This window comes from Curcuma longa, unplaced genomic scaffold (genome assembly GCF_044706935.1).
Source record: "Curcuma longa cultivar G26 ecotype Majalengka, Jawa Barat unplaced genomic scaffold, ITB_CL_G26_1.1 contig_16302, whole genome shotgun sequence".
Lineage (NCBI taxonomy): Eukaryota > Viridiplantae > Streptophyta > Magnoliopsida > Zingiberales > Zingiberaceae > Curcuma > Curcuma longa.
Window position 1 is genome coordinate 31,424 of NW_027430318.1, and position 14,479 is coordinate 45,902.

The 14,479-nt window shown below is 34.3% G+C and overlaps 1 pseudogene; it reads left to right on the forward strand.

Annotated features, from left to right (window-relative positions):
• The first annotated feature begins 7,602 nt into the window (after positions 1 to 7,602).
• Positions 7,603 to 13,345, forward strand: LOC141816365 (RPM1-interacting protein 4-like; annotated as a pseudogene).
• Positions 13,346 to 14,479: the final 1,134 nt, after the last annotated feature.

Genomic DNA, 14,479 nt, shown 5'->3' on the forward strand with positions numbered 1-14,479 from the left:
TTATTTTTTCTCTTGAACTCTAGGACAAAATAGTTGACCATGTCGTTATCAAAATCCTTACCACCAAGTTAAGCATCATCAACAGTAGCGTTGACCTCAAAGATACCCTCCTCAATGGTAAGAAGAGAGACATCAAAAGTATCATCACCAAGATAAAAAATGAGAACATTCTTCTCACCAACATTGCTTGCCTTCTTGTCAAGTCCATAGGCAATCGCACCAATGGGCTCATTGATGATCCCCATCACATTCAGACCAGAAATGACAACAACATCCTTTGTGGCTTTGTGCTAGGAGTCATTGAAGTAAGCAGGGATGGTGATAACAACATTCTTCACAATAGATCCAAGGTAGGTTTCAGTAATTTCTTTCATCTTGATTAACACCATAAAAGAGATTTCTTTAACTATAAACTGCTTCTCATCAGCTCTTACAATTGTCCCATCTTCCTTCTGATGGTGGATATTGTTAAGTTCTTCTTTGTTGTCTTCATTATTAGCTTCTACGATAGATGTTTTGGATTCCTCTTGTGTCTCAATAACTATGCTCTCACATTGTTGATTTTGGTCATCATAAACAGATAATTCTAAATTACCTTATTCATCAGTTTCTGTAACTAGAACACTGTTAATATTTGATTCCTTTGTTTCAAAGTCTATATCTTTGTCAACTTCATCATCGTCATATATCGGTTCACTAAACACTTTGGTCTTGTCTGCATGCTGGATAAATTGGGATGCAAGATCAATGCACGGCGAGATGGTGGAGACTGGGGCTTCATCGATAGATGAACCAGACTATTGATTGTCATTTGACAAAGTGGGATTCTGGTTTTTGATCAATGCTTGGTCTAGATCTATCTCCTCTTCGTTAGCATCATCATAAATTGGATCACCAAATATTTTGATCTCGCCTTCCATATCTTCCTCAATCAATATATTGTTGCCCTGTGAGGACAATCGGATAAAAGAAAAATTTCTTAATGGACTTGATATTCTAAAAATCCTAAACGGACTTAAAATCCTCAAATATAAAAAAATAAAAATTTTCCTCTAAATACTAAAAACTCTAAAAATTACTAAAATAAAAATTATCAAAAACAGTAATAAAATCTTTGAATCCTTCTACATTAGTATATAAGTTGACTGATATCATTGTTCGAGAAAACAGAGAGTTTAGAACTCGATTGATGTCATTGTTCGAGCAAGAACTCGACTGATGTCATTGTTCGAGCAAACATAGAGTTTAAAACTCAGATTTAACTGATTAAGCAATAGTCGACTAATGGTAATGAATATCAACTGATGCTAAGATAGATGAAACCATTGAGTTGACAAGTCAGAGCAACGTTCAAATATATAGTAAAGCAATTGACTGATGGATAAGATTAGTTAATTGATATACAGATATTAGCCCTACATCAACTCTATAAAAGAGGATTTCGAGGAAGATCGAATGAGCCAATTTTGAGAGGTTGGAGGAGAAGTGTTGCTACATTTCTACTATTAAGAGATAATCCAAAGTAAGAACCAAACACCCAAAGTAAAGTTTTGTCAAATTGTAAATATGTGTGGAGCTAATGTAGGCCCAGTGTGGGCAGTTGCCCACACTAGCCCAGAAAAAAATGGTACATGAAATTAAAAAAAAAATATTTTAAGAATAAAAATATAATCATTAAATGATAAACTCATTAAAGAAAAGAGTATGCAATGAATCTTCAAGGTCAAACACAGCCTACTAGAACTTGCTCAATTCATGAAGGTATTTATTAGGAGCTATAAACAAATACAATTACATTGAAACTAGTTTTCTACTGATTTAACACCCCATCATAATCCATCAAAAGTGATAAATTTGTATAATTATCATGTTGATTTATTCTATGATGTTATTGATATGCAATTGTAAGAGTTACGTTAAATGATTATTTCTCAAAGACATGTACAGAGTTACTACTTTGTGTTGCTTGTTTGTGCCCACAAAATTATTTTAATCTTTTGACAAGAAAAAAATTGATGTCTAGCTGAGTTTTATCCATAAGATTTCTCAAGATTTAATCTCATCATACTTGATGATCAACTTGAAACAATTATAAATTAATTATTTTGTGGTGCTTTATGATTATATATATAAGATTTTATATTTTTTTTACTTTATTAATTATATTGTATTGTTGCCTATAGGAATGCAAACGAACTGAATCAAATTGAAGAATATGAAAATATTGATATTTGAGTTCGAGTTTGAAAAATATATGACATTCGACTATTTGAAGCTCAAAAACACAAATAATTTTGATTTGAGCTTGGTTCGAAATAAAATTCAAGTTTGGTTCGCTTTGTTCGAACCTCGATTTGTGCATAATCGAACTATAGTTCAAAATGACTTAAATTCGAGTTTTGTTCAAACTTAATTTAATATGAAAATATTTAAATTAAAATTATGTAAAAATAACTAGAGTTTGGCTCGTGCTCTCAAATAACTCATGAATAATAGAATAAAATATTATATGTTCAAATTTGGCTTTAAAAAATTATCTATCATCGAGTTTGGCTCGAATTCGATAATTTTGAATATGAATCAAATATTTTTCGAGCCTATTCAAAAATCTCGTGAACATGTTCAATTCATTTGCACCCTAGTTGCCAACATTGAACCAAGATCCTAGCTCGAAAGCTGGCGAACATGTATGATCCGCAGATGAGCATGCAAGTGTTGTGATGTGTGGACATGTATGGCTATGGTGTCTTGGTGTTGGTGGTGTTATGAGTTTGATATAGTTTCTTGTATGATGGGTCATATGTGTGTGCTCAATGACTAGTATCGTCTGGGCTATGATGCTGATCTTTTAATTGTACATTTAAGGGTCTAACCTCTCTTATTTTATCTATCTATGAACTATTTTTCAAAAAAAAAATTAATTCTAGAATGCTCGAGATAATTAAAACAAGTATATTTTACGTTAACGAAGTGATTATTAATTAATTATAATAATTAATTCTAGAATGCACTAGAAGCTAAAACAAATATACTTTAAATATATCAAGAGATTGTTATTTGTTAATATTATTTAAATCTTTTAAACTTTGATAGTTATATTTATCTAAGCTATAATAATTATGATAAATATATATACTTTATTATTATGAATAATAAAATTAGTTCTATCTTAACGTTCAATTAAGCTTTAATAAAGATTAGTAAAACATTATATAATTATAAAAATAAATAAATAATTATAGGAGGTATTAATAACATATTTCAGTAATAGTTTTATTTTACGGCAAAAAAAATTCCCTTTATTATTATTTTTATCAAAATAAAATCTTTTTTTTTAAAACATCAAACCAACTCTTAATGTATTTCTTAATTATCTTGAAAATATTTCATATTATAATAAAATTATTTTAAATAATTAGGGACCCTCACAAAGAAATGATTGGGGATTAGGGGGCTCCTAGTAAGGCCATCTACAATACTAAATCAATTTTCAATGTCATTCATTAAATAATATTTCATTCTATCTTTCCAGTAGGCGAAATCATTTCCATCGAAGTATGGTGGTCGTGCGGTGCTGTAACCCTCTTGAAATGCCATGAATTGCTCCAGTTGATTGTTAGATCCTCCGAAACGTAACCGGCTCTGATACCACTTGTTAGGATCGGTTGGTTCGCTAGAGGGGGGGTGAATAGCGTTTCTCGATTTTTCTTGATCTTTCTCTGCACAGAGATTAGCGGAAGCAAAAATATAAAAGAGAAAACAAGAGATCAACGCTAACCCGGTTTGTTTACTTGGTATCCACCTCCACAGAGGTGACTAATCCAAGGATCCACACGCACGCACACACCCGATGCACTATGAATCTTCTCCTTCTCGAAAACCTCGAAGGCGGAGAAACCTTTACAACTCTTTCGATCTCCTCAAGAATGATATGAAATAGTGTTTGAGAGGAGAGGAAGAAAGCAAGAGAATGGAGAACAAACAAGTTCTCAGAAGAAGCACAAAGTAATAAAAGAATAGCGAAGAAGATGAGTTGTTCTCGTGCAGGCTTCTTTTATAATCTCTGCAACATCAGTCGACTGCTGGCAGGGCCAGTCGACTGATGCCTTCAATCGGCAACAAAATCTCGCATTAAAGCGCATTAAATGCTTGCCAATTTTCTGCAACGTTCAAATAGCAGTCGACTGTCCAAGACCAGTCGACTGGTAACAGTCGACTCACCATAACACCAGTCGACTGCCCAGTCGACTCCTGTCTTCCTCTGGCTCGACTGATTTTTCTGTGTGCGTCTGATTTATGAGCAGTCGACTGCTGGCAGGGCCAGTCGACTGGTGAAGTTGAAAAATCACATTTCAGCTTCTCTTGACCTAGACCTCGGCCTTCAAACATCTCCCACAGCCTCATGCCTTCCCTGGATGCTCCATCATCCTTGCACTAGCTTGAGATGCTTCCATCAGCTTCGTCATGTCAAGTCTTTGCCAAGACTACCCACTTGGACTTTTCCTTGCCAAGACTACCCACTTGGACTTTTCCTTGCCAAGACTACCTTGCCAAGACTACCCACTTGGACTTTTCCCTTGCCAAGACTTGGACTTTTCTGCAAACTTGCATCACCATGTTAGATCACAAGAATTGCCTAACTTCAAACATGGTTTAGCCAAACATTGAAACTCAATGCACTTGGGGCAAAGATTGCACCAACACCTCTTACCCAGGACAATACTGTTTCGACCATTCCCGGGTCCGCCTCGCTCCCCTATGTCGTTTCCCGGATACCTTTCCCACTCCGACATCAACCCAAGCTCAAGTCTTACTAACACCCAACCGCAATACGGATAGCCAAGCGTGCGAACGGCCGTGCAGGGGAAGGCTGCGTCCATGTCTCCCACGACTCATCCTGTCACTACTGCCATCGTCCTTACGGCTAAACGACAGGTGGTTTAGCCTCCGTAGAGCAGTTATAGGAGTATCGCCCCTGTCTCCTAGATACCACCTTATCGGTGTAGTTGGACACAAGGTTTGGTCCCCCCGGATACCACCGCAGCCTGCCCCCCTGCCAGATGGAATGTTCTCTTCGAAGGTATATTAATTCACACGCATGTGTTAATGAAATATATCCAATCTCTTGCATTCTTACTACGACAACTGTTCTTACTACTACTATTTTCTTTCTCTTCATCGGAGAACTGACTTGAGCGTCGGAGTGGCCTGCCGGGATTCCCCAGCGCCAGCTAATTCGTTCGTTCGTGTTCATCTCGTAGGTCCCCCTCCTACCAGGGCCCGCATCGATTGAGGTGACATCTTCGTGACCGATGGGTTGACTGTCGTCGATTTTTTGCCGGAACACACCTGTAGGTAGAAACAGTTCTTCTATCCCCTGTAGGGATGTCACCCATCTCTTTATCTCTGCTCGATTTTCCACAAACTGCACTAAAATATTCTGGTCTAAATACGAGGGTGGGTCAAATCCTTGACAGATCATGGAAGATTGACTTTGGAGATGACATGGCAAATACTTTTGAAATAAGGAGTCAGCTAGTGTAGGAGTTGACAATAACAAGAGTCGGTTATTCCTGAGAAGACTTATCAAGAAGTTAGAAGGGGGCCAAGGCATACCTTGGCGTTGCCCCTCAAATGCTCTAGTCAAAGTAGAATGGAGAAAATGAATGATGAGTAGTAAATGTTGTTATGATCACAGAGGTTACATACCTTTGGTGGAAGAAGTAGTGTGTCTTTTATAGAAATGAATGAACTTATATCTTCACTGACAGAAGTCCTCTTTTAATCAGTGCGTCTTTTCAAATGAGCTGTCCTTTTGTCTTGTTCAAGGATTAAGAACAATTGCGTCTCTTTATTCCAATAAGTAGTATTTAATAACTACCCTTTTATGTGTAAATGCATGTAACTGAAGTAACTTTTCATTTGAATTCTATAAATGTAGTAATAACTATAGTTACTGATACCATGAATAATTATAATGATGGCGTAATTGCCTGGTTGACAATACCTTAGAAATCGATGGAATTCCACTCTGATGTTTCTGAGTCTTTCTTCATAATAGATCAAAATATTAAGATGATCTAACTTCTTTGATCTAAGGCACTAGAAGCTGATTCGACTTTTGAGGCACTAGAAGATGATCCAACTTCCTTTTATAAGATATTTGAATTATGGGAGATGATATGAGTTCTTCCTATAACAGATCTAACGTAAGGGAGATGATCCAACTTCTTCTTACAACAGATCTGACATTGAGGGAAACAATCCAACTTCTTCCTATAATGAATCTGAGTTTAAGGGAGGCGATCCGATTTCTTTTCTACAACGGGTCTGATGTGTGTCCCACTCTGATTAGGTCAAAGATCTTATTACATGGTAGAAATATTGACTCATTTAATTTTTTTAACCTTCAAATTACATTAATTTATAAAAAGGATTAAGATCACATAGATAAAAATGTCAATAAGTGAAGTAATGAGTAATACTGAAATCTCAAAATATTATGATTTATTTGGGCTCACATTTTAGATTTTTATTAAATTTTTATATATAATAATATCTTATTTGGTGATATATTTTATTAGATAATATTTTTATTTGATATATATAATAATATATAATGATTTACAAATTAATAAAATACATAAGTATTTTTTTTATTTAGGACAAAAGTGAAGAAGACAATTTTTTATAGTAAAAAATATCTTTTTTTATTATTAAAACAGTATTTCATTCCATCTTAATTTATTTTTATTTTTAGTATTATTATAGTAGTTATGAAATCATAGCTATTATATCTCATTGCTGCTACTAGTTATGATTTCATAACTATTATAATTATAAAATTGTAATAGTTACGCTTCTGTGATTATTATAATTGTACAGTAGATATTGCTGATTAGTATTGGTTTTAACAAAAGGAATATTCTTTTGATGATTATAATAAAAAAAATACTCTTTTAATTTTTACCCTTTTATTTATAACCTTATACAATATAATATTATTTCTAGATATTTATCTATTTAAGTTTTAATGCAGTAGATATTGCTGATTAGTATTGGTTTTAACAAAAGGAATATTCTTTTGATGATTATAATAAAAAAATACTCTTTTAATTTTTACCCTTTTATTTATAACCTTATACAATATAATATTATTTCTAGATATTTATCTATTTAAGTTTTAATATATGATAAACTTAAATAAAAAAGAAACTCTGGAAAAATAGAAAAAATCTAAAATAAATAAAAAAATTAAGTACGAGATTTTTATAAAAAAATGGATATGCTAGAAAATAAAGAGAAATAGTGGATCGCTTTAAATTGAGAAGTAATTAATTTGTTTATACAACGGTCTACTTGTATAGCTTAACTATAAATCAGTAAATCTTAATGATTTATTACTATAATCAAATGTGGTTAATATTATTTTTTTCATTATTATGATATTATTAAAATTCCTCTGTTTATTCCAATTGATTAGTTTTGTTTATTTCAGCACGCGTTGACTAGCATTAAGATGTCTCGATAACTTTTGGACGGTTGACGTGGCAGAACTGCAGTGGATCGCTGACAATCAGTTCAACACTGAGTCAATGCCCTCTTCGGCTCTTCTACAGCTCTTGGTAGTTCTTCCTTTGCATCGAGGGAGAACCAGAGAGGACGCGAAGAATCGAAAAGGGCGCCGAAACGGAAAGGAGGCGCCTTTCCGATTCTTGTCTTTCGCAGCGGTTTTCGAGATCCCAGTGCTTCAATGGCGGTCAGTCCTTTTTCTGGTTTTTGCCCTCTCTGACGGCATTTAGGTTTTGTTTTTTTTACTAATTTCCTTGGAAATGATAAATTTTCGATCTCGGGAAGTTTGATTGTTGATTTCTTTGTTCCATTCCGTGTTGCTTCTTCTGTTTCGCAATCGATAGGTGTTTATGGTTGTTAAAGTTGGAGGTTTACCAAACTATGTCGCCTTCCGAGCTTTATGGTCGGAATAGGCCTGTGTAGGGTTACGTAGTCAGTTGGATCAAGGGAAAGGGATCAGTCAAGGGTTTCTGGCCGAGGTAATAAAGTTGAAGTGTGGGCCGTACCAGAAGATCCTTATCCATTCAGCCTTGATCCTCGCTTTGGGTTTGGGACATGAACGAAGTGGCTGCCTTCAGATTGTGTACTTCAGCCATATCCTGCGACCTTCACCCTGCGTAGTAGATGTCGAAAAGACAGGGTATGGCCTTTCGGATAAGTGATGACAGTGTTTAGGGAGCCATTTGGACAGCTTTAGCTTTTACTGCTGTTTCTATATTGGTTACTGGGAGACGAGGCTATTTTTTATTTTATTTTATTCTATTATTAGTTTTTTCTTTTGAAAAAAAAAAAACTTTCCCACCTATTACTGGCTGAATTGTTGTGCAAAGATTGTGTCTTTGTTTGGATATGGCCTTCCTCTTGTTTACAATTTAAAACTTAGGCACGTAGGAGCTTCTCTGGAAATAATAGATGCCATACCATTTAGTTTTTGTTAGCACTTCAATGGCTTTCTTGCTTTATGTATCTGTTTATCATTATTATCATTATTTTGGGTTTTCCAAAACAAATATAGTGGTAACAGTTGGGAAGAGCATATATCCATACTGAAAATTTTTGCTTAAAAATGAACATACATTAGTTTCAAAGTAGGCATTAATCTTATAGTGTAATGATAATTTAGAAGCAAAGAGATTTACAGCAAAGCCTTTGATTTTGTAACATGGCTTTCATGTTCAGTAATCAGTAACCTATCAGATATGCTTGTTTTATTGATATTTTGTACATAACATACTAACTGGAGTTGAAGAACTTGCTTTCTAGGAGAATGTGAACTCTGTTACAATTATTTCAACCTATATTGAAACTGCAGGAGATTCCATTTCTAAGACCTTTTTCAATATATATGTATAAGGGTAAGTTATATGTTCCCCGCTTCAAGTTTGTTGGCATTACATTGTACACTATTACTTAATCAAGGGTACTCAATATGTGGCACCGCTTGTAGTTTAATGTTATTCCATGTGCCTAATTTTTCCATGCTAAATAAACCACATGATCGACTAAAATGTCCATTTGCAAAAAAAAAAAAATGGAGTATACATGGAATGCAAGTAAACTAGAGGGGTACATATCACTTAACCTATGTATTATGCATTTTCGAGCAGTTTAAGATATTTTATGTGCTTCATCGAGGACTATTGTGAATTTTATGTGTAATCAATAGTTGTAAAAGGTCAATTTGCAGATTGGAAGTATGTTTGAATAGCAACTTATACCATGCGGCATTGTGTGGTTATGAAGAAACTCAAGTTTAAGTCAAGGTTTGTACAGATTAATTGATGGTGCATAAATCTAAACAGGAGCAATATTTGCATGTGCCTGTCTAGAACTTAAACATTCTTATTTATTTTAAGAGATTTTCGAAGAGGTTGCTAAAATCTAAAATTGGACTTAGATGTACAGTTGTGAGGAAGTTTATTGCAGTATGTTGTGGCTTTGACTTTGCAGTTTCATTATATGAATCTGCGATGGTTTGAAACAAATAGACTCCTGCCACTTGAAGTTTGATTTACAATTATACTGCTTACTTTGTTTTTCTGGCACTGTTTCTTCGCATACTGATTCTTATTAGCAGAGAGCACTAGTATTTGTTCCATAATAAGTGTAGATCACACCGCTTTATTTGGTTCTTGAGTGAGAAAGTTCTCCATCAATATACTTCATAGCACAGAACAAATAAGCATGTATTCTCTTTTATTGCAGCAAGGCATCCATGTTCCGAAATTTGGAAATTGGGAAGGAGATGAGGCTGTTGACACAGTTTCTTTTCCTTACACTCAGTATTTTGAGAAAGCTCGCAAGGGAAGAAAGGGAACAAAAGCAACGAATGCAGACAATCCTCATGATAACCCTGAAGAATTTCATGCAGATGCAACATCAATCCATGCCGCACAACATACAAGCTCTCCTCACCTAGGTGGTTCACCTTTACATCATGATCCTATCATCCATAAACACACCATAGATTCTCCTAATAATAGATATGAGGATCAAATGCCCTTAGGTGATTATCAAAGTAGATTACATCAAGTCAAATGAACAATAATGTGTATTCTACTTCTGAAGTGTTGCCAGAGGGTAACTATGGTTCTTTGTCAAACTCTCCCGGAGGTTTGAGAATGGCTGGTGTTGGAGACGAAAATATAGTAAGTTGAGCTTTCAAGAAATATCTATAATTCAACTATCGATTTGGCCAAATACTTAAGTATGTAGTGGTTTTCTGGCAGATTAAGAAAGGGCGAGCTGTTCCTAAATTTGGAGAGTGGAATGAGGATCCTTATATGGCTGATGGTTATTCCATCATATTTAACAAAGTGAGAGAAGATAAAGAAAAAGAAGGGAGACAAACTCGACCAGCTACGGTTCCCAATGTACCAAACAATACGACAGCTGAAAATAGTCAGGAAAGCAGTCATGAACCTGCAGTATGTTGCTCCCTATATCCTCAATTAATTTTTAAATAGCTATAGCTCCGATCTTTTATCAGAGTTAGTTACATGATTTCTGTGTAACACCCCAATCTTTTCGTTTCAATCTTATGGTTAAGCATAAACCATCTGTTGATTAGAAATGTATATTCTGTTGGGATGTACCAGAATCCTAGCTGTGTAAATAAACATTCTGAAATAAGAATCACATTTGGTCAATATTTTGTAAGTGTCCATTTAATCTATATTGTAGATAAGCATGGTGTGCGGAGTCACACACAGAAGACCATGTTATCAGTCCCTTGTAGATTATAAACAGTGTTCACAACCAAAATGGATTGGACAAACCATTGGAGTGGTTGTAGTATAATTTGGTCTTAGTCTGTCTTGACTATAGAATTACACTAGTACACTAAGTGTGTATTGAACAGGACCATCTGAGGATTGTTCGATTTATACTGACTATATAATCGAACTAAACCTCTGTTACTATAGATGTACATGCTCTTAATCCTGATATAATAACAAACACATGTGCTTAGTATGTACTTCTTTAATTCATCAAAGGGTGAGATTTAGATCGATAGATCAATAGGCCCGATGAGTTGGGAAGTAGTATTATGTACATGGTGTATTGTTGATTATAAAAGGAATCTGTGTCCTATAATCTAGGTTGATGATGTCCCCTTGAGGAGCTCATAAGGATTATCATGTAAACCCTGCAGGTGGACCTTGTCCGCATGATAATAAGGTTGAGTGGTACTACTCTTGGATTAGAAGTTGATTAAATTCGAGTTGTCAGTAACTCATTTAATTGACGGACATACGATATCTTAAACACAGGGAGACTAATGTACTGATAGTAAGAAGGAGCCCATATTATAATATGGGATTGGTACGGTAGTGCAATAATAACTCTCTAGTGGAATGAGTTATTATTGATGGACTTAAGCTGTGTGTTCGGTAAAAGAACATGGGAAGCTTAAATCCATCAGGAGACCAAAACCAATTTCTCCTCTAGGTCCCTGCTGTAGCCTCTGGATAAAACCTCGTATCCACTTAAGAAAATTATATGAAATTTCGGATAGGAAATTTTAAGAATTTCTGAAATTATTTTTCTGGAGAAAAATTTTGTTAAGAAATTCCGATTAAAATTTTCGTTACGAAATTATTAATTTTCTTCCGCAGAGAAAATTAATTATGATTTTTCTAATCAAATCTAGATGAGATTTGATTTGATAAGAATCAAATCTGGATGAGATTTGATTTGATTAGAATCAAATCTGAATGAGATTTGATTAGAAATCAAATCTGGATAATTAGATTTGATTTGATTAGAATCAAATCTGGATGAGATTTGATTTGATTAGAATCATAATTTTATCTCTTCCGCAGACAAAATTGGTTATAATTTTTCTAATCAAATCTGGAAAAGAAGATTTGATTTGATTATAATTATACCAAGTTTATGATTTAAATCATACCATATTTATGATACAAATCATACCAAGTTTGTGAGATGGCTAGGCTATAAAGGAGGAGGCTTGCAACGGGTTTTAGAGACACACGAAATAAACCTTTGGTGGCCGAGACTCTTAGTAGCCAATCTCTTTTTCTTCCTCTTCTCTTCTCACAAAGAGAAGGAAGGAAAGTTTGCTAGCCATCGGAGAGGAGAATTCTGATGGAGAAATTTTCGAATGATCGTTGCCCACACAACGTTCGAAAAGAGGAGAAGAATACAGCAGAAGATCAAGAGGTCTTCGAGTACAAACTTCATCCTTCACAACAGTCCGAAGAAAGGTATAATTTAATGTTTCCGCATAAGTTAAATTATCCTTTTTATCTTAGATCCTGTAAACCAAACACAAGAGCCCAATGATCTAAATGCGTCGATCAAACTTCGTTTGATTGACTATGAGGGCAACTTGAGATCGTTTCCGGAAAAATTTTTGTTCTGCAAGAATCTACCGGAACGGTTTTTCAAGACTTTCCCATCACATTCAACAGTCAGATTCCTGAGTTCCATTATATTTCTTAGTCTACCTTTCAGGACATTTCTTATTTATCTCAATTTCTTTTTCAACTGCTTGGATATGAAATTTTGCAGCCGACACTTGTTTGTATATCATGGCAGATACTACCATCAGGGTTGAATGCTTTCATCTAAATAACCACCCCTGTATCGTTGTCTAGGTATTGATAGTTCGTAATTCATATGAAGTTAGGAGTGCACTAGTACTTTTATCAGTATAAATTGGTTAATATGGTTGTTACAACTAGTCTGATCTGGATCCTATCTTCTATATTTGATATTGCCAATATTGAAATGTAGCAATGGAGTCTTGAGCCATATTAGTAAAGCATGTTCTAGCTAGACGTTTAATACAGTGCGATTCTGGATTGATCATACTCTACAAGACAATTATTGGCAAGTGTTCATATGATACTGTGATACTTTGGATGAACGAGAGTACAAGCCTTGATGTTTTTCATTCGATCACTTGGGACTTAAATGAGGATGAAATTTGTTCTTATCTCATGCATTGATTCATTGTGCTCGACAATTTTTAAGCTCATGGAGTATAAAATAAAACTTGGCTCTTTCTCAATCTAGTCGTATTACATCTTCATGCTCTTTCATCTCTCTTTCAACAGACTTGCTCGTGCTTTGGCTGGTGCAAAAAGTGAGCTATCCTCAAAGAATATATGCTTATTTTGATGCTGTAATTAGCCAACAGAATATATGCTTATTTTGTGTGATATAAAGGATCTCAACAGATGAAGTAGGTTAAATCGATTGTGCCTTATTTTGATATTTATCAATCTTTTGCAGATTATTGCCTTGTTTTGGTATTTATCAGTCTTTTGCAGAATATTGTGCCATGTTTTGATTGTGTATCGAATTCAAATAATTGGTTGATAATCCAATATATTATTATGAATATTCTTGTGCAATGGATTACCTACAACAAGTAGTAAAGGTTCAAAAAACATTATGAATTTTTGACTCTTCTCATTCTTCAAGTTGTCTATGAGTTCTCAATCAAGGAAAATTAAAATTTTCAAAATTTGTATCCATCATTTGTATTTTAAGAGAGGCATGCACTCTTTGGTACGAGGGATGGCTGTGAATCATAAATAGAAGTCTTTATATATATATAAAAAAACAACAAAATATCCGTTGGAAACTCTTAATTAATAATTTTTTTAATGAAACTTGTTTATAATTTTTATTTACATGGAGATTGTTAGAATTGTAACTAATTGGTTAAATAGGGATATGAATGAACTATTTTATAAATTAAACTAGTTTCTCATGTGAACTAGAAATTGATGTTCAAAATTATTCTAGTGATAAGAGTTGGTCTAATTGTGAATTGATGAAGAAATTGACTCGAAGTATGGTCAATGCGAAGATAAATTATAACTAACTCGAGTACGGATGAGTGTTAATTCTATTAGGAAAATGGAATTGATAAATTGGGATACAAAAGGAAGATACGATTTAATTTGAAATTAATTAATTTAAATCCTAATTTAATTAAGAATTAGTTAAATAGTTAGTGTAAATTCTTGTTGCTCATGCTAAAATGACCATGGTGCACTCGATGATATTGTACAATCTCTGTAGATCTTTTCGCTCTCATACAAAGAGTACCAAAACTTTGAATATTTATTAAGATTTGAAATTTAGAGTGCGGATGGAACAATATGATCTTAAAGAGAATATGTATATATAGTGGTACGATGGAAAAAGATCTATACGTGGTAGAATCAAGTCCAAAATTAAATTTAGATGGAGGTCAAAGTGATTATCTGACTTTATAGGACTTAGGCTCCTTGACCCCATCAGCTCAACCACCTGACTCTAAAAGACTTAGACTCCTCGACTCCATCAGCTCGGCAACCGACTCTAGAGGAGTCAAACTCCTCGTCCCCATCAACTCGACTACCCGACTCCAGAAAACTCAAGCTCC